The sequence below is a fragment of the Erythrolamprus reginae genome, chromosome 5 (genome assembly GCF_031021105.1).
Source record: "Erythrolamprus reginae isolate rEryReg1 chromosome 5, rEryReg1.hap1, whole genome shotgun sequence".
NCBI lineage: Eukaryota > Metazoa > Chordata > Lepidosauria > Squamata > Dipsadidae > Erythrolamprus > Erythrolamprus reginae.
The window spans coordinates 66,844,520-66,865,733 of record NC_091954.1 but is presented as its reverse complement, the minus strand read 5'-3'; the positions used below and the strand labels follow the sequence as shown (position 1 = coordinate 66,865,733).

Below are 21,214 nucleotides of genomic sequence, written 5' to 3'. Positions count from 1 at the left end.
AATTAAGGAAACTAGCTATGTAAGAGTAAAGAAAAGGTGGGTGAAGGAAATCTGAACTTGGTATAAAATCTAGAATTTAGTGCTAAGCTGACAATCCTGCTGCATCTACATTTACATTGTGAACCTGGAAGGTTACTTAACTCATCCTCTATGGTTGTTTTTTTTTACAAATAACTTATGTAAAAGATCATGTTTAAGCCGTAATCATTATCTCTGCACTGCATAGATATTCTTTCATTCTAATAACTCTGATTATAAAATGCAAATAAAAATGGTCTACTTAACAGAAATGTATTGTCCTAGACCAAAATATTATATAAAGCTAAAGAATAATGAGAGCTGTTATCCTCTGCAGCAGTTAAGTGCTCCAAAAAAGCAACAGTATTTTCCCTTTTTCTGGCTGAATGATGAACAAGAAATTTCTTTTCAGCTGTTTACTCTGTGAGAAAGAGAATGCTATTCCAATATTGCCAGCCTACAAAGAAGTTATACCGGTAATAGATTTTTAAAACATTCTCTTCACTCTGTCATTTTTTTTCCATTAATGGATCTCAAATAGTGGAAGTTACATTTCATTGATGCTGGTGTCTCTATGAACCTTTACCATCTTGTGAGACTCACATACACAAAGTACACAACAGTCAAACATTCACCTCCTGCTATAGGAAAATGTATATAGTGTTTCAATACATACAGTAATATTGAGCACAGAAACTGTGCTGGCTTGAATTACAGAACAGTCCAGAAGCAGTGATTCCCAGCAACTATAAAAGTATAATTCCATCTTTAGAATATTTCATTGCTGGATTTTTCCACTTCACCTTAAAATATTTGGTATAGTAGTTGGGAAAAAGATCAGAATAGAGCTGGAAGGGACCTTGGAGGCAGTGTTCCCTTTAATTTTTTTTGGGGGTGGGCGGAAAAGTATAGTGTCTGAGCGGCAGTCCCTTTGGGACTGGGCGGCACAGAAATATTAAATAAACAAACAAACAAACAAATAAACAAACAAACAAACAAACAAATAAAAAATCCACCCTGTTTTGCCTCAGAGAATTTCAAAATAAAATACTGTACTGTGTGTCTATAACAGTGAGCTCATAATAGGGCAACTCTATCAATATCAAAATGCCACTTAAATAGTTGAGCTAGTTTCAAAGTAGATTTTGATTTTCTTTCTCTCTTCCTTACTCCCATTCTTTTTCTTTCTCTTTTCCTTCCTCTCTTTTTTCTATCTGTTTCTCTTCCTCTCTTCCTCTCTCTCTCCTTCCCTCTCACTCTTTCCCTCTCGGCTTCTGGGCAGGTTTGGAAAACTCTGAGTTGATGATGATTTTTAAGTGAGCGATTGCTCACTGCTCAGCTTAGAGGGAACTATGCTTGGAGGTTTTCTAGTTCAATCCTCTGCTCAAACAGGAGACCCCATACAATTTGGCTGTCCAGTCTCTTCTTAAAAACCTCCTATGATGAAGCACCCAAAACATTTGAAGGCAAGCTGTTCCACTGGTTAATTATTCCATCAGAAAATTTCTCTTTAGTTCTAGGTTGGTTCTCTCCTGGATTAGTTTCCATCCATTGCTTCTTGTCCTGCCTTCAGGTGCTTTTAAGAATATATTTGGTATAGTAGTTACAGTAGTTATGAATAGGTTGATTTTCTCTTCTTTGTGGCAACTCCTTAGATATTAGATATCTTGCCACCCTAGTCTATCTTTCATTGACTAGACACTCCCAGTTCCTGCAATTGTTCTTTATATATTTTGCACACTTTCTCAACATATTTTTATATCATGGTGACCAATACTGGATACAATGTTCCAAGTGTGATCTTACCAAGGCATTATAAGGTGGTACAATACTATCATTTTATGTGATCTTGATTCCATCCTTTTATTAATGCAGCCTAGAACTCATTGACTTTTTTGGCAGCTGCAACACATTTTTGGCTCATATTTGATTATACATTACTCCAAGGTCCCTCCCAGAGTTATTACTATTGAACCAGGGGTCACCTATTCATCTTTTTTATACATGTACATTTGGATTTTATTGTCTAAATGTAGAAACTTAACTTTTCTCACCATTGCATTTCATTTTGGTAGATAGAACACATTGTATAGTCTGTCAAAATTCTTCCCCTTCTATTCCCTTATCTAAATGATTTATGAAAATGTTAAAGAGCACTGGGAAAGAGGATGCTGGAATAAATTTTCTCCAATTCTTATGATTTGAGAGGCTGGCTTGAATTTTTTTAAAAAAAATGTCCTATAATGCTGATACAACATAGATCAAGACTCTCTAAACCTGACAACTTTAAGACTTGTTCAACTCCCAGAATTCCACAACCTGACATGTCTGTTAAAGGTGCCAAGTTTGGAGATTCCTGATATAGATATTAATAGTACTGTATATTGTATTGTCAATATAATGCTAGAAAAGTGACTCCTTATTTTAACAATAACAGTTTAGAGGCTGGATGAGAGAGGTAAAGAGTTTAGCATTTTTAAAAAAGTTTCTTTTTTAAAGTAAGAACAAATATTGGTCTCCTGTTTATACAATATTGTACCATTTTAATATTAACATCATCTTATTATCTGATGGGGTTTGGGAAATGGGCTAGTAGTATCATTTTCACAGGCCTGACAGTAAACCTGTTGGAGTTTGTTGCAAACATTAAAACTACAAGCATACACAGATGGCTGATTCAGCTAGATTCATTAGCTTCTTTATAAACATAGTAACAGATAAATTTACGATACCATTAGTAGAGTTCTTCTTCAAGAAGTTATAGACAGCAGAGAACAGTTAGTTTCATTTCAGCAGAGTTCAGAGAAAGAGTGAACAGAGTGCGGACTTAGAGTCAGGCCCAGCCTTAAGCTTCTCAGTTTCGATTCTCTGCACAGACTCAAAAGTGGCAAGCTCCCATTGGCTGATTTAGTTGCTATGCTTATTCATTGGCTGACCTTGTTACCAATGGCTCTCCCAGGTCATGAATATCTTAACAAAACTGAGGATTTTATTTGTTTGCATGTAATCTTGGGCAAAGAAAGAAATTGGAGAAATAATGGCAAGAAGATAATCAAGGTTGCTCCTCAAGTTTTTTGCATAAAGAAAATGGGACTTATGGGAATGGTTCTTATCAAGAAGCTGCAAGAGAACTTGTGGTTTCCTTCAGTTGGTGGGACATTGGGAGAGATTGAAAAGCTCCTTATTCATCTTCTTGGGAGAAAAAACTTACTAGTTGTTTATGGCTCATGTGACATAGATATTTTATTGATTTATTTATTTATTCAGGAGGTAAGCTACATATTACTTTCTCCTATCCCCCCCCAACATTAACTCCATGATGTAGGTTGGGCTGAGAGTGTGACTGGCTCAGAGACACTCAGTGAGCATTTGTGGCTGAAGATGGACTTGAATCTGGGTCTCCTTATTCCAACTCCCAACACCAACAGCCTGGTTTTCTAAAAGTCAGAAGATGGATGGGGGCAAAAATTAGATCATTGAGGTGTCTTCAGTGAAACAAGTGAATTTGTTAATGAAAAGTTGCTTACACTTGGTGTGCCATGGTAGTGTTAGAAGGGAAAAAAAAGCAGTCTTCCCTAATCAGATACTTTCTAGATAGGTTGAAAGGCAACTCCTATAATGTTAGGCCAATGTGACTAGTGGCTAGGAGTGCTAGTAATTACAAAGGTTCTTAGCAATAACAATTATTATTGCTTATGTTATTTAGCCTTGTTTAATTTAGCAATAACAATCAGAACCCGGACTGAATTCAAGGCGTTGGTTACATGGCTTAGGGCAGACTATCTTCGGGACTGCCTCTTACCGCATAGTTCCCAGGGACCAATAAGAGTCCACAGGGTTGGCTTTCTCCAGGTTCTGTCAGCTAAGCAATGTCGATTGGTAGAGCTGTAGGGGAGGGTCTTCTCTGTGGCAGCACCGTCTCTCTGGAACCATCTACCTCCTGGGATCTGTACTGCCTCCATTCTAATGGCCTGGGAAGCCTTAAAGAGCTGGCTTTGCCGGCAGGCCTGGGATCGTTGATCATGGTTTATCTCCTGGATACGGCCACAAAAAGGATGTATGTTTTTATTGAGTGGGTTTAAAATTGTTTTTTAAATTGTTGTGATGTTCAGTTTTATTGTAAGCCACTCACAGGGTCCCTCGTGAGTTGGGCACCATATAAATTTAACAAACAAACTAACTAATAAGTGAGAGGCACCCAATAGAGGGGGAAAAGTTAGGAGAACTGTCCACCTCCTGCTGCCCAAAGGATGTATTGATTTTATGCCTCAGTATGCTTTCCTTGGAAACCTGGGATAATAACTTGAAACCTAGATTCAAATGTATATGCTTAGGAAACCAGTTACCTTTGCAGTTATATAAAATAAAAATTATGAAAAAGTAACTATGCAACAGACCCTGTAGATTGAAAACATCTCAGAGCCCAGATGCTCAAACATGTAGACTGAAGCCCAGATCACAAACATTCATACTCAGGAGATACAAATTGCTCTATTATTTGCAGAATGCCTAGTGTTTACGAATGCCCACATTTAGTGTACAACACCCCTATATTTGCACAAATACCCAAATGCAAATGTTTATTAACACATACACAATAGCTCAAACACATTCATTGCCCCATAGCCTCCATTAGCTCTAGCATCTGGGTTCCTAGGGGAATGTTGAATGTACTAAGAAGACAGTTTCTCCTGCCAGCTCTATCCCAGGAGGACAGTATAGTCCAATCCAGATTGGTTTACAGTCCCTTTTGGGATCCTGCCTAGTTAAATAGAGAGTTCCCCACTGAGTAGGTATTCTTCCTTATTCTCCTGTTTAATCCCCCAGCCCTGTGTCCAAGCAAGAAGGAACACTTTGCAAGTTCTAATCTTAGTGCTGCAGATGCTGCTACTCCCTGTTGAGTTTGGTGGCAGTTGCCTGATAACATTTTCTGGCTAACTTGGAATTCACTAACTGCCTGCCCTATGCAAGGGCTCTGCAGCAGATACAAGCTTCTTTCCAAACAGTATCCATTTGTATCATGGGGATCTAGTTAAGATTTCCCCGTTGCAAACATAGTACAGTGGTACCTCTACTTACAAACTTAATTTGTTCTGTGACCAGGTTCTGAGGGTAAAAGGTTTGTAAGAAGAAGCAAATTTCCCCATAGGAATCAATGTAAAGGCAAATAATGCATGCGATTGGGGAAACCACAGGGATGGTGGAGGCCCTGTTTCCTCCCAGGAGATTCGTAGAAAGGCCCCACAGAGGCTTCTCCCCGCCTATTCTGGCCCTGTTTCCTCCCAGGAGATTCGTAGAGAGGCCCCACAGAGGCTTCTCCCCACCTTTTCTGGCCCTGTTTCCTCCCAGGAGATTCCTAAGGAGGCCCCATGGAGGCTTCTCCCTGCCTTTTCTGGCCCTGTTTCCTCCCTGGAGATTCCTAGAGAGGCCCCACGGAGGCTTCTCCCTGCCTTTTCCTGGCCCTGTTTCCTCCCTGGAGATTCCTAAGGAGGCCCCACGGAGGCTTCTCCCTGCCTTTTCTGGCCCTGTTTCCTCCCAGGAGATTCCAAGAGAGGCCCCACGGAGGCTTCTCCCCGCCTTTTCCAGCCCTGTTTCCTCCCAGGAGATTCCTAAGGAGGCCCCACGGAGGCTTCTCCCTGCCTTTTCCGGTTACAGTTTTGGAGGCTCGGATTTGTAAGTGAAAAATGGTTCTTGAGAAGAGGCAAACACCCAGTTCTTAGCTAGAAAAGTTCATAAGTAGAGGCGTTCGTAGGTAGAGGTACCACTGTTCTATGTTTTCACTTTCTCTTTTCATAGTAGAATTAATTAGGAAAGCAGCAAAATTGATTAGTTGAAATGTTTGCTTTAGAAGTATTGTAAATTATTCTCAGCAGAGAAACAACATCAGCTGAAAGCCTGAAACCCATTGTGATGTACCTTGAGAAAGCGATCTTAGAAAGCAATATAACAAGCAGCAAAGATTGGGAGATTTTGGAATGAACAGCACACAGCACACCTGGGCAAATTGCTGATGCCACTAGTTCTGCATATATGCATACTATGCAACTTCTGTCATTATCCTATCAAGCAACGATGCTACTTAGATATACAGTACATAAAGAATTCTCATTACCTCCTGTACAGCATCTATAACTATACAGACCAGTGGTTTTCCTTTACAGAGTGGGTGGATTAAGATGAGCTACTACCATTACCATATATCTATCTCCTTGTAATTAGCTAACTAGTGTGGTCTTTTGGTTCTCAGATCATTACTCTATCTGGCAGCCTGTGATACTGTAACAGGAGTAGCTACAGTGTTCTATGATTATAGAAATAGCAACCTTGGTCATAGTTTTGCAGTTATTTGTGACTTAGTTGCCCTCCCCATGTAACCTCCTTATCCTCCTAGTAGCCCTTTTGTGATTCTGCTCTAACTTATCTGAAACTTTTTTAAATGTATACAGATCTGGATACAGTATTCAAATGAAGTATGATGAATAACCTTACAGTCTTACTTCCCATGATTTGGAAGCTATACTTCCGCTAAGGCAGCCAGAAATTCTGTTTCATAATGTTTATTTATTTAAAAGATGTATACAACCAGTCATCTTAAACAAGGTTGAAAAACTTACAATTATAAAATCAATAAATACATAAAGCATGAAAACAATACAACAATAAAGAAAAACCCTCTGCCATATCAATCCCCCCTGGGATGCCTCACAAGAAGGCTCAGTTCTCTCCTTCTACTGTGTTTTCCCGAAAATAAGACACTGTCTTATATTAATTTTTGCTCCAAAAGTTGTGCTACGTCTTATTTTCGGGGGGGTGGGGGTGCCTTATATTTCTTAAATAAGACAAATTCACAGGCAGAAAAGCTGACCCCCAAAGAAAGTGTACCGTACGGTAGACTGATTACGGTACGGTACCTGTCAGTATGGCACCCACACACACAAACGACGGCACTTATACGGTACAACAGTATACTCCCGCTATTGCAGCTTCCGGCCAGCAGAGGAACTACAGTCTATGCACTGTAATGGAGACTGTAATGGCGGTGGGACAGCAGCAGACTGTCTGCTGTACTGGACGGCACAAAGCGATGGAAGGGGCCAGCAGGGGACGCCACATTATTACGGTACCGCTATGAACAGCTTTGAATGGTACCGTATGTTTTTCCACCGTACCGTATGTAAACTTGACTACGCCTTATTTTCGGGGGGTGCCTTATATTAGCAAATTCTGCAAAACCTCTGACATGCCTTACTTTCGGGGTACGTCTTATTTTCCAAGAAACAGGGTATGTCTTCTACCTACACCACCCCAGAACCTCAGTAGAAAGCCAGGCCTTAGTGGCCTTCTGAAAGGCTAGAAGGGCAGCGACCTGTTGAATTGCTTGTCCAATAAAGGGGAGGTATAGGGAAAAGGTACACTTCTGAGGTTCTGCTAGATGGCCAGGGAGGGGACACCCTGAAGCAGGCCTATCCTATCCGATTTAGTGGAACAGGTGAATATTCTTAGGCGAAGGCAGTCCTGCAAATAACCAGGTTCTGTGTCAGGTAGGGCAATGAAAGTGATAACCAGCACCTTGAATTTCTCCCACAAGAAAACTGGAAGCTAGTGTGGCTCCTGCAACAAAAGGTGTAGCAATGGGTTAGGTAACCAATACTGTATCTGCTGCTGTATTCTGCACCAGTTGTAACCACTGAGTAGTCTTCAAGGACAGAACAATGTAAAGTGCATCATAATAATCCGGCCTGAAGGTGACTAAATTGTAATTGATTTTTGCGCAAGGCTTCCTGGCTCAGAAAAGGTGCACAGGATGAATTCCTAGCCATGGCTGCTACCTGCTCATCAAGTAGGAGTCCTGAGTCCAGAAGGACCAAGCCTGTCAGACTCACAAGATTCCATTAACATAGACTTACAATAAAATAGAATTAGTCCATCTTGTTGTGTTTCCTGACTAACTTACCTGGCAGGGCTGACAACAATTTTGCAAATCTGAAAGTCCAAACTTCTGACACCACTTTTAACTGCTTGATCTATAGGGTGGATTCTTAAGTTTCTTTTCCAGACAATTAAACCTGGGGGTGCCTGCCTTTCTTTCTTTCTGATTGATTCCTTGGCAGCATCTTTATTTATTTATTGGATTTGTATGCCACCCCTCTCCGTAGACTTGGGGCGACTAACAACAGTGATAAAAAACAGCATGTAACAATCCAATACTAAAACAACTAAAAAAACCTTATTATAAAACCAAACATACATACAAACATACCATGCATAAATTGTAAAGGCCTAGGGGGAAAGAATATCTCAGTTCCCCCATGCCTGATGGCAGAGGTGGGTTTTAAGAAGCTTACAAAAGGCGAGGAGGGTGGGGGCAATTCTTATCTCTGGGGGGAGTTGGTTCCAGAGGGCCGGGGCCGCCACTGAGAAGGCTCTTCCCCTGGGTCCCGCCAAATGACATTGTTTAGTTGACGGGACCCGGAGAAGGCCCACTCTGTGGGACCTAACTGGTCGCAGGGATTCGTGCAGCAGAAGGCGGTCCCTGAGATAATCTGGTCCGGTGCCATGAAGGGCTTTATAGGTCATAACCAACACTTTGAATTGTGACTGGAAACTGATCGGCAACCAATGCAGACTGGTTTGCCTTTGGACCAGGAGTCATTGCTCACAGTCACTCATGCCCTCATCACCTTGAGGCTCGAATACTGTAACGCTCTCTACATGGGGCTACCTTTGAAAAGTGTTCGGAAACTTCAGATCGTGCAGAATGCAGCTGCAAGAGCAATTATGGGCTTCTCTAAGTATGCCCATATCACTCCAACACTCCGCAGTCTGCATTGGTTGCCGATCAGTTTCCGGTCACAATTCAAAGTGTTGGTTATAACCTATAAAGCCCTTCATGGCACCGGACCAGAATATCTCCGGGACCGCCTTCTGCCGCATGAATCCCAGTGACCGGTTCGGTCCCACAGAGTTGGCCTTCTCCGGGTCCCGTCGACTAAACAATGTCGTCTGGCGGGACCCAGGGGAAGAGCCTTCTCTGTGGCGGCTCTGACCCTCTGGAACCAACTCCCCCCTGAGATTAGGATTGCCCCCACCCTCCTTGCCTTTCGCAAACTCCTTAAAACCCACCTCTGCCGTCAGGCATGGGGGAACTGAAACATCTCCCCCTTGCCCATGTTGTTTTGGTGTTAGATTGATTGTGTGCTTGTTTTTTAATATTCTGGGGTTGTTTTTTATGAATTTTTTAGCTTAACATTGTAATTGAAATAGTAGGTACTGGATTTGTTATTATGTATTGTTTTTACTTTGTTGTGAGCCGCCCCGAGTTTGCGGAGAGGGGCGGCATATAAATCCAATAAATCTAAATCTAATCTAATCAGACTGCGGAGTGTTGGTGTGACATGGGCATATTTGGGAAAGCCCATGATTGCTCTCGCAGCTGCATTCTGCACGATCTGAAGTTTCCGAACACTTTTCAAAGTTAGCCCCATGTAGAGAGCATTACAGTAGTCGAGCCTCGAGGTGATGAGGGCATGCATTTTACAACTCCCTGTACTGATGTGTTGTTATAATTAATATGTTGAAGTTGGACTTGGGAGACCCCAGCTTCAAGTCCAAACTTGACTAGAGCTCACAGGGTGATTTTGGGGTGAATCATTGTCATTGTGCTCAGTCTACTGTATTTCACAGGAAAGTTATGAAATTAAAATTAGAGAGGAACCCTTTTCCCTTCCAAGGCTACCTTCAGTTTTCAGAGAAAAGGTGGGATATAAATATAATAAGAAATAAGTTGAATTCAGCAAAGCGCAGAGATTGCAAAGACTTATTTTGATTATATTTCTAAAATTAGTTGATCGTTACTAATGACTATCAATTTAAATGTGACAGGAAATCTCAGAAACTAGAGCAGATTTTAATTAATGAGTTTAAGGAGCAAAGAAATAAAACTAAGACTTCCACATCTTTAGATGGGACATGGTTTGGCACTTGACGCTTGGCCATTCTTGTGATTGAAAAAAATAGAGTATACAAAACAATCAAAATCACATAAATGTTATTGAGGCTGGATATTTTGTTGTCTTATTCAATTTTGAGAAAATATATTTCTGACATTTTGCTTTAGAAAAAAAACAGAAGAGATCAGAATTACTTCAGTCCCTTTACTTAAGCATGTCCTCCATAACAATACAAATGTTTGGGTAAATCCACCTGGAGACAAACCTGTTTGTGAATATGAACCTTCAAGGAGTCCATAGTTAAAAAAGGAAAAGAAAAAAAAATTAACCGTACATTTTCTTGTGGCAATGGCCATCAAATTTACAGCAACTGTAACACATGTTCTTGGAATCTGAGAATTGCAGAACAGAAAAGGCCTGGTGCAAAAGTCTCCTGGAAACTTCATTGAGCAAAGAGAGCACAATGTAGAGCAAATCAGAATCTTTGGCTCCACAACTTGCTGTGGAGGAGGAAAACCAAGAGTTCTGTTCGGAAAGTCTAAAGAAAGCACTTAACTTTCTTTGGAACAGGAAGCACCTGCTCAGCAGTGGCTTCTATACAGAAGTGGGCTGTTAAGGTGGAACGGTGACGTGTGCTCGCCCCCATGGCTCTGAATGCTAACAGAGTCCAGGGCAATTTTGCTACTGCACCTGGGCAGGTAGCAAAATCGCGCATGGACACACAGGTGTGCTCATGGTGCACCTGCGTGTCTGCACGCCATTTTGCTACCTGCCCAGGTGCAGTAGCAAAATTGCGCTGGGCTCCGCTAGCATTCAAAGCCACAGAGGAGAGCCACGGAGACGAGCACCGTTCCACCTTAGCAGCCTACTCTGTCTCTCCACCTGCAGAGTTTGCCCTGCTTCCAATTTATTATCCTAGTAAGTCACAGAGGAGACCAGCCTGTTTCACAGATGCACAAACAGAATGATAAGAACTGCCTTGATAGCAAGGGTGAGGATTTGCTACTACACTGATAGATAGTTCTGGTGTTTTCTGTAGAAATTAGGTTCCAGAAAATGTATTTATTTATTGGACTTATATGCTGCCCTTCTCCAAGGATTCAGGGTGGCTTACGACATATTGGCCTTGCATTCCCGATGCCTGAATTCTGTGCAGGTGGTTTGCAAATTTTATTTAATTTCTCTGCATCCTTTGTATTTCCCAATGTAACCACTGCTGTTCCAATCTAAGCAAGTAGAGGGAGGCACCTGAGCTTCTGAACAGCTGGCTCTCCTTTAACAAGAGGAAATGCTGCTTGTCTGAGAGTGGCATCCACTGCCACGTGGTTGGATCAATGGCCATAAAGCTGTGTCCGTGTGATTTATGTCTCCCAGAGCAGCAGTGCTAGCTGCACAGTGTGCAGTAAAAAACCTGATGAACCAGGACATACAATAGAACTGAAAAGAAAGCTTGCAGGTATAAAAGGGGGGGGGGTGGGCTGCAGTGGGCTGGTGAAAATGGTACTGTAGGATTTCTAAATGCAGAGTTTGGAGGAAGAATACGTCAATGCTTCCGGCTGGGGACTAAATGGGACTTTTGCCAGCTGCATGCATCCCAATCTATCTCAGCGTTCATCCAGTGCGTCTTAAATTATTAACATGACCATGGCCAGAATTAGATGGAGTTGTTGCATCCCAGTGGGTCTGCATCTAAGTCACATAGCTTCAAGACTGCTAGGATACCTGCACAAAGCTTTCCTCAGTTTGCTAACTCGTTGTTTTAGGCTCTGACTTTCAGAATTCTCAACCAGAATAGCTCTATTTTTGTAGGCTTCAAATACAAGGAGTTGAAAACAGTCATCTGCAGGGCACCATACTGAAGAAACGATAGAGAGTAAGATAATAATTATAATCATTATTATTATCTATCCTGGTGCTTATACTATGTTTTCCCCAAAATAAGACCCTGTCTTATATTATTTGAACCCTAAAATAAGCATTTGTCCTTATTGCCATGCACTCAAAAGCCCGATTGGGCTTATTATCAGGGGATGTCTTATTTTGGGGGAAACAGTATGTATTTTCCATTTTCCTTGTGTTGCTTCTAGGATTGAAAAGAAAAGAAATAACAGATTAAATTTATTTAAGCTACAATAGTAGACAAATCCTTCCAAGTCTGGCCCATTTTTTTTTTCATTTTCCCAAACACCCCCAGAAGAATTTCTGGACATTTGTTTTAGTTATGCTGAAGGGAAGCAATTTTCTTTTACACAAAGCCAAATTAACAGGAATCTCTACATTGTACTTCTAATGTGTTCTGCCAGAGAAGCTATTTATTTCCTAGAAACATGGATACACATTTTGTATGTATGTATGTTATTGCAACACTACTTCATGTGGCATCTAGGGTATAATCAGATATTTATTCATCCCATCTCTGCCACAAAACCATTGATCAGGAATACTCAAGTTCAGTTCTATTGGTGTAAAGTATTAATATGTTTCACAGGGTTATTTTGATACCAATCTCAGTGAAGCCTATAACATAGTTTGCAAATTAAAAATGCCATAGTAACTATAACTTTTGTTTCTAGCATTGGGGGTGTTGTAACTTGTTTTAATATTTCACTTTCTAGTAATCAGTTCTAGAAAAACAACTTTGGAGTTTAGGTTAACTTGGATATCCTTTTTAGTATGATAGCAACTTAAAGGTGGAAAGGAGAGAGAAAGGGTTTGTAACAGGATATTTTTTATAGTATTCTGCAATATATACAGTTTCAAATTTATATATATATAAATACCACTTATGCATCATCACAAAATATCCAGAAAGCCTACAAACTTGAAAATTGGCACATACTGTATGTTCCTCTTGGCTTCTAGGTGCTCGTTAAGAAAGGATTATTCTAAATGACCATCGGGTCATTATATTATTATTAACACACTCTGATGCTAAGGAGAAAGACATTCTACTTCCCCTCCCCACCTGCAAAGAACTCTGTTACAACTGTCAGTGGGCAGTGCATGAATCGTCTGGCGGGACCCAGGGGAAGAGCCTTCTCTGTGGCGGCCCCGACCCTCTGGAACCAGCTCCCTCCAGAGATCAGAATTGCCCCCACGCTCCTTGCCTTTCGTAAGCTCCTTAAAACCCACCTCTGTCGTCAGGCATGGGGGAACTGAACTATTCCTTCCCCACAGGCCTATACAATTTATGCATGGTATGTTTGTGTGTATGTTTGCTTTCAAATAAGGGTTTTTAATTATTTTAACATTAGATTTGTTATATGCTGTTCATTATTGTTGTTAGCCACCCCAAGTCTACGGAGAAGGGAGGCATACAAATACCTACCTACCTACCTACCTACCTACCTACCTACATACATACATAAATTCATTCATTCATTTGTTCGTTCGTTCGTTCGTTCGTTCGTTCATTCATTCATTCATTCATTCATCTATCTGGCCTGATGGCTGGGATTTTAGACATTCTACTCCATGCTCAGTTTAGTTTTGTAGCTCAGTTTTAGTTTTAGTTTCGTTCATTCATTCATTCGTTCATTCATTCATCTATCTGGCCTGATGGCTGGGATTTTAGACATTCTACTCCATGCTCAGTTTAGTTTTGTAGCCAGGCACAGGTATCTAGCTACTAGTTTCTAATATCTTTACAACAAATAACTCTAAACATTCACTTTAATTAGGAAGCATGAATTTTGAAAAGATACTAGATCAGTGGTTCCCAACTTTTTTTTGGCCAGCATCTCTAAAATCCTGAGGCCTTCCCCCCGCATGACATATATTTCTTATTGTTCAAAACTTGAACTATTACTAGAGGAAGACTAAAAGGCCATTAAATAGATTTAAACAAGGTTCCAATTGCCCCCATTATAAAATGAAATTGCCCTCCTGTGGGGCATGGGCCCCACGTTGAGAACCAGGGTACTAGATTAAAAGATAATAGGGTAGAAATACTCATCATCAATACCTCTATGCTGACAAGTACAGTGGTATATCTACCTAGAAACGCATCTACTTACGAACTTTTGTAGAGAAGAACCGGGTATTCAAGATTTTTTTGCCTCTTCTCAAGAACCGTTTTCCACTTACAAACCCAAGCCTCCGAAACTGTAAGCGGAACAGGCAGGGAGAACCCTCTGTGGGGCCTCTCTAGGAATCTCCGGAGAGGAAACAGGGCCGGAAAAGGTGGGGAGAAGTCTCTGTGGGGCCTCTCTAGGAATCTCCTGGGAGGAAACGGGGCCGGAAGAGGTGGGGAGAAGTGTCTGTGGGGCCTCTCTAGGAATCTCCTGGGAGGAAACAGGGCCTCCACCCTCCCTGTGGTTTCCCCAATTGCACACCTTATTTGTTTTTACATTGATTCCCATGGGAAAAATTAGGAACCTGGTCACGGAACGAATTAAGTTCATAAGTAGAGGTACCACTGTATCTTGTTTCCTTAATTGTCTCATTGGCACTTACCACTACGTAAAATTAGAACAACACCCAACTAATTCATGAGGGAGGAAGTATTTTCTTAAGAAAGGTCATTGTAAAGATTTGTATTTTCATTCTCATCAGTGAACTTTAGGGTTATCTGAAAAACTGAATTGTAACTAGTTCTTTTGAGTTTTCCATGGCTATTCAGCATTCTGTCACAAAATATGCCACTCAATATTTGGGGAATAATGACTCACGTCTCTGCTATCATAGTGAGCCATAATTGGACCAAGACACTTCCCAGTCATCACTGCAGCCCTAGCAGCTAGTTATTATGCCAAATGATAGATCCACAATCTCTTTGTTGTTGCCAGAAGGGTTTACCTTGTTGCTATACATCCACTTGTAACAAATATTTTCCACAAACCCAAATTGGTAAAATTTAACCTTTTAACCTTTTAAACCTTTTAAATTTGGGTCAGCTTAACTTTAGAATTTTTAAAAAAATATACGTACACTGTTTTGCATTTCATTTAATAGCATAGGATCATTGAACACTGCTTTTGATTACTATGTTAAAATTCTACACCGTTTTAGAATAGAATAGAATTCTTTATAGGCCAAGTGTGATTGGACAAACAAGGGATTTGTCTTGGTGCCTAAGCTCTCAGTGCACATAAAAGAAAATATAGATTTGTCAAGAATCATGAGGTACAACACTTAATGATTGTCATAGGGGTCATATAAGCAATGAAGAAACAATCAATGTTAATCTTAGGATACAAACAACAACTTGATCTGAAAATATAGCTAAGAATTTTCATCCCAGCTATATGACCTTGATTATTTCCCTAATTTTCTCTCTTGAGCTTAACTAGCTCTTTAGTTAGTTATCTGCAAATCTGGGTATTATGCAGAATATTTAGTTTAGTTTTATATTTCACCCTAAGAGGTGACCAGCTAGTAAAATGAAGATGAACATTTTTGAAAACATTACGGTATAAACCAACATTTATTTTGTTAAATAATAGGCTTGATGTTTTGGACTCAAATTCCATGGTGCATCTAGGTTGAGTCTGGAAGAAACTGTAATTATTATCATCTGGAATCAGATATCCTATTTCTGGTGTAATTAATTTCAAATATGGTGTAGAATATTGGATTTGGTGGGGGAGTTGGAAAAAAAAAGATTCAAAAGTCATTAAGCAAGATAATTTGAATAATCTGACAAGGATGGTGGGTTCTCACAACATGCTAAGCTAAAATGTTAGATAGTTTGTGGCTCAATGTACTTTCCAAACCCAGGGAAATAACTTAACAATGATTAACTATGAATTAGCATGGCGTGTGAATTTAGTTGAGGATGAGAGGACCAGATTTTTAAAATAAATACAGATGGGATAGACATTTGAATGCAATGTTTTAGATTTTCCTCAGGGCTGATGTACTTTGGGAAGTGCAGTGCAGAGATTGTAGAGCAGCACGAATGTTAAACTTGATTGCGTCACATGACATCTTATTGTGACTTTTTTTGCCTTTGTGGAACCAGGGTAGGGTTGGCCTACGTGTGATACATCCGGCCCGTAACCCGCTAGTTTTTTCACTGTAGAGTGTACAGGATAATGACACAAAATAGGTGGTCTACAGTATGTTTTGATATTTTCTCTTTTTTTTCACATATGCAGATGTTCTGAATGATATGCTTTATTTTTAAAAATAAGTGAAAGCCATTCAAGGGATTTATACAATCATTTCATTATCTGTCCAAAATAAATGACACTAACTTTTGGCACTATACAGTACCAGAAAAATACTTGGAGAGGACTCCAGAGGGAAACAGAAAAATGAAATTTGTCTCTTCTTAATCCGATACATCTGAGACTGGTACTTGTCATGGAATATTAAGCTAGACACCCAATCACATATGACTATTTTTATATGTATTACAGACCCAAAAATGGTGATTATTCACTGAAACTGAGTCTTGGAAAATTTTGTGATCTGAGTTCTGAAGCTTATCTCTGATAATTAGAATCATGCTTCTTGTTCTATTGTTCCAAAGCATAGTCTTATTTGTCCCAGTGGTAGTTTTACATGTAGTACTTTGGCCAAATTGTGCTTGTGTGCATGTGTATAGATATAGTATTTCAGAACATAAACTCCAAGCTCCAAATCCTTTCATGGAAAAGAAAACCAATGTGTAGATGTTTATTTTTTATCAAATGCAACTTCTCAGAATACACAGAGTAGAAGACACACTTTAGTTTTTGGGGAGGAAAATTGGTATGGGGGAGAAATCTGTCTACCGGTTATTCATCTGGCTAGCATTCTTAGTCTGGTTAGCTTCAGCACTTTATTTTATCCCCAGGTTAGAGCTGAAAATAATCTTGAAAACAAGCCTGCAAAGACTTAGGGCTGGAAAAAAAACCCTTATTTGGAGTAGCAATGACTCAGCTCTGAGTCCTTTTTGGAGTGGGTGGCATATAAATGCAAATAAATAATCAATAAATGAAAAAATCCCGCAAGCTGGCAAGAGCCTGGAAGATTGTTATCACCTCGTTAGGGCTGGAATAAAAGCTTTGAAAAAAGCTGCATTCCATGTATAAACTGCACCCATGTTTATTTTTTTTATTTATTTTTATTTATTAATAGAGTTGAAAGGGACCGTTAGGTCATCGAGTCCAACCCCCTGCCCGAGCAGGAAACCCTATAGCACCCCAGCCAAATGGAAGTCCAATCTCCTCTTGAAGGTGTCCAGAGTTGGGGAGTTCACCACCTCCCCTGGCAGGCAGTTCCATTGGTTGATCGCTCTGACCGTCAGGAAGTTCTTCCTTATTTCCAGGTTGAATCTCTCCTTGGTCAGCTTCCAACCATTGTTCCTTGTCCGGCCCTCTGGTGCCCTGGGGAATAAAGAGACCCCCTCCTCACCGTGGCAACCCCTCAAGTATCTGTAAACTGCTATCATGTCCCCTCTAGACCTTCTTTTTTCTAGGCTGTCCATGCCCAGTTCTCTCAATCTCTCTTCGTAAGTCTTGGTTTCGAGTCCCCTAATCATTTTGGTTGCTCTTTTTTGCACCTTCTCCAGAGTTTTGATGTCTTTTTTGTAGTGAGGTGACCAGAATTGGATGCAGTACTCCAGGTGGGGTCTGACCAGGGCATAGTAGAGTGGTATTAGTACTTCCCTGGTCTTGGAGCGTATTCCTCTGTTGATGCAGCTTAGGATTGAGTTGGCTTTTTTGGCTGCTGCTGCACATTGCTGACTCATGTTTAGTTGATTGTCCACCAAGACTCCAAGATCTCTTTCGCAGTCACTACTGCTGAGTGGGGTATCTCCCAGGCTGTATGTATGTCTAGGGTTCTTTTTGCCGAGGTGGAGGACTCTGCATTTGTCGGTGTTGAACCTCATTTTGTTGGTATGTGCCCACTGTGATAGTCTGTCTAGGTCTTCTTGTACTCTGAGCCTGTCCTTTGTTTCCATCCTCTTTTGGGGGGGGGGGGGATATTCTGAAAAATATAGTAAATTTCTAGTAAATTTTATGTTTCTTTTTTGGGTGGGTGTGTGTGCTAGCATTTAAAACAGCATGTTTGCTAACCTCTAAGCTGAGTGTTGGAAGAGAATAACATAATTTTTCTTCAGTCTCCATTACATTTAAGCTAATCAATAATTTGTTGCTGTCCATAGTTTCAAGATTTGTCTCATAGGTATACTGCGGGGGGGGGGGGCAGCAAGGACCAATGATAAAACTTTTCATCACATTGTTGCTATTCAAGCCACATGACTTGTGGCTGACAGTTGGATGCAAGCATGAAAAGATGGGCCTTTTGTTTTCACATCACTACATGTTACATCTTTTTCATTTACTGTTTCATAATTTGTATTGGATACCCATGGTTTGCTTTATTACAGTAAACCTAGAAATACATTAATTTTTTAAAAGTTCACAATATTGTAAAACAGATACAAATCTGTTGGGTTTGCAGGTCTTTCATTACCAAACCAAGTACAGTATCATCAGTGCTAGAAAGGAGTGGGGTTTGCACTTATTTTATATACGAATGGCTTGCCCTGTCATTGCTGGTGGAAGTGGTTTTGGTGGTTCCTTGGTTAGGCTGTTGTTTACTGTTAGCTTGTTTGTCTGACTTAGTGGTTCCTTATTTACTAGATTGGGTTATTATTTTTTATTGTTGCGTCTCCAAGATTAAGACTAGATCAACAACCAAGAAGTAAACAACAGGATAACCTTCAAGTGTGTGTGTTTTCTTCTTGCCAGGATATTGAACAGGAAATGTTTACGGTAATCAGTGTATGCTCACATACATCAATATATAAACAAGTCAACATATGTCCACAATTGAGTTTAAGTTTCAATTGATAAACAAGGAAGTTGAGTGAGTTGTGCCTCATTTTAAAACCTTTTTTTGTCACAGTTGTTAAGTGAATCACTGCAGTTATTAAGAATCACTGTTTTAAAGCAAATCATTTTTATAAAATTAGCTTTCTATTTTTTTATTGGTAATGATAATGGTAATGAGTAATGACCCTACCAATTTCAGCCAGGCTTCCAATATCTTTAAAATTAAATTCATAGGGATTTGCTTGCTAGTACTTATTCCAGAATACCTCTGGGACCGTCTTTTGCCACACAAATCCCAGCATCCGATTAGGTCCCACAGAGTTGGCCTTCTCCGGGTCCCGTCGACTAAACAATGTCATCTGGCGGAGCCCAGGGGAAGAGCCTTCTCTGTGGCGGCCCCGGCCATCTGGAACCAACTCGCACCAGAGATCAGAACTGCCCCCACCCTCCTTGCCTTTTGTAAGTTGTTGAAAACTCACCTTTGCCGCCAGGCATGGGGAAATTGACACCTCCCCTTACTACTGCTTTATGTATGGTTTGATTGGGTTGTGTGATTATTTTATTAATAAGGGTTTTTAAATTGTGTTTTTAAATATTGGATTTGTACATTGTTAATATTGTGAGTCGCTCTGAGTTCTCGGAAAGGGGCGGCATACAAATCTAATAAATTATTATTATTATTATTATTGTTGTTGTTGTTGTTGTTGTTGTTATTATTGTTATTCTGTTTGTCATGTGTTTTTTCCCCCTAATACAAATGTGGTCTTGAACAAATATACCCCTACTCCTTCTCCACACCCTTGTAACTGGCTTTATTCCGCGCAGATACACAGGACAAGAGAGCACCCCGATATGATAAATTTCTCTTTCCTTCCTCCCATTTCCAGACACGCAAAACCTAACGCGCGCTCTGAAGCTTCCCCATCCTTTTTGGAGATGTTTTGTTTTTTTGAAGCTCGGGAGTGGGGAAGAGAGGGAGCAGCCCGAGAGTTTCTTCCAAGGTGGTGGTGGTGGAAGGGGAGCTCTCCTAGTTGCGAGGTCTCTTTTGCTGCGCGTACTTTTTACAACAGGAAGCCTTTCCTCCCTTCCCACGGCTGGCAGCATCACCTCCTGCCCCTCTTGCCTCCGAGCTTTCCGCCGCCGCGTCGTCTCCCTTCCGCCTTGGGGCATTGAACCTCTTTCTGTGCCGGACCCTCGCCTCTCTCCCTTTTGTTTTTCCTCTCCGCCTCGGCGTAGCAGATCCCTCCCTCGTTCCTACGATCGGAGCAGCCCCCCGGCGCGGGGGAGAGAAACGGGAGGAGGGAGGGAGGCTCCCCCCTCCACCTTCTTGGGTAGCTTCTGGGCCTCTTTCTGAGAGGCGCTGGGAAGCGTGTGTGTGTATGTGTGCGCGCGCGATTACGCGCGAGTGCGCGCGAGTGTGCAATAGCAGAGCCTCCTCCATACCCCAACAGAGGGCCTGAGACAGCAGCAGCAGCAGCCATTGTTCAGGGGAAAAACCTGGCAAACAAAGGACGGGCTTCCTCCTTTCCACCGAAGCCTCCCTGTTTCCTCCGGCTGCCATTCGCCCAGCTAGGCCTCTCGGAGGGCCCCCCTCGCTGCGCCCCTGCCTCGTCCGGCTGCAACTCGGCTTTTCTCCCTTAATATTTTCATTTTGAACTTTTCTCTCTCCCCTTCCCCAACCTCCCATGGCTGGGTTGGAGTCAGTCGCCCGCGGAGGAGAGATGTGCTGAGTTTCTGTCCTGGGTTCTGCCCCCCACCCCTCCACCTTTTCCCTGGCCCGCCACATCTGCACCGCTCGGGCAGTTCTCAGGTAAGCCTCTGGGCTGGGATGGATGCTTGGAATTGGTCGGTGGCAGCGGCGGCACTTGTCCAATGGCTTCTCCCCGGCGGTGGATCTTTTGCTGATGGAAGAGTTGGTCCCAGATCCATGTGAGGATTGGTAGCTAGCTATGCAAGAGGGAAAAGGCAAGAGTGGCTTCAAAAAGCCAAGGCTGGAAGATTTTGGATTAATGGGTTTGGATTGGGTATAGGTATATACACTGCTCAAAAAAATAAAATAAAGGGAACACTTAAACCAGTGTTTCCTAACCTTGGCAACTTGAAGATATTTGGACTTCAACTCCCAGAATTCCCCAGCCAGCGAATGCTGGCTGGGGAATTCTGGGAGTTGAAGTCCAGATGTCTTCAAATTGCCAAGGTTGGGAAACACTGACTTAAACAACAGAAGATAATTCCCAAGTCATAGAAACATAGAAGATTGACAGCAGAAAAAGACCTCATGGTCCATCTAGTCTGCCCTTATACTATTTCCTGTATTTTATCTTAGGATGGATATATGTTTATCCCAGGCATGTTTAAATTCAGTTACTGTGGGTTTACCAACGACGTCTGTTGGAAGTTTGTTCCAAGCATCTATTACTCTTTCAGTCAAATAATATTTTCCCACGTTACTTCTAATCTTTCCCTCAACTAACCTCA

General features: G+C 41.2%; 1 protein-coding gene across 7 annotated transcripts in view; it reads left to right on the top strand.

The window, feature by feature from the left end:
* Positions 1 to 21,214, top strand: part of LDB1 (LIM domain binding 1) — a 97,248-nt gene that overhangs the window by 17,532 nt on the left and 58,502 nt on the right. The window contains exon 1 of one of the 7 annotated variants that reach the window (XM_070752921.1): positions 19,858 to 20,546. The exons of 4 other annotated variants lie outside the window; for them this stretch is intronic. The gene's annotated coding sequence lies outside the window, so the exon portion shown is untranslated. Of the gene's footprint in view, positions 1 to 19,857; positions 20,547 to 21,214 lie in introns of those variants that run through there. 2 more of the 7 variants (XM_070752919.1, XM_070752920.1) reach the window with 2 other exon arrangements.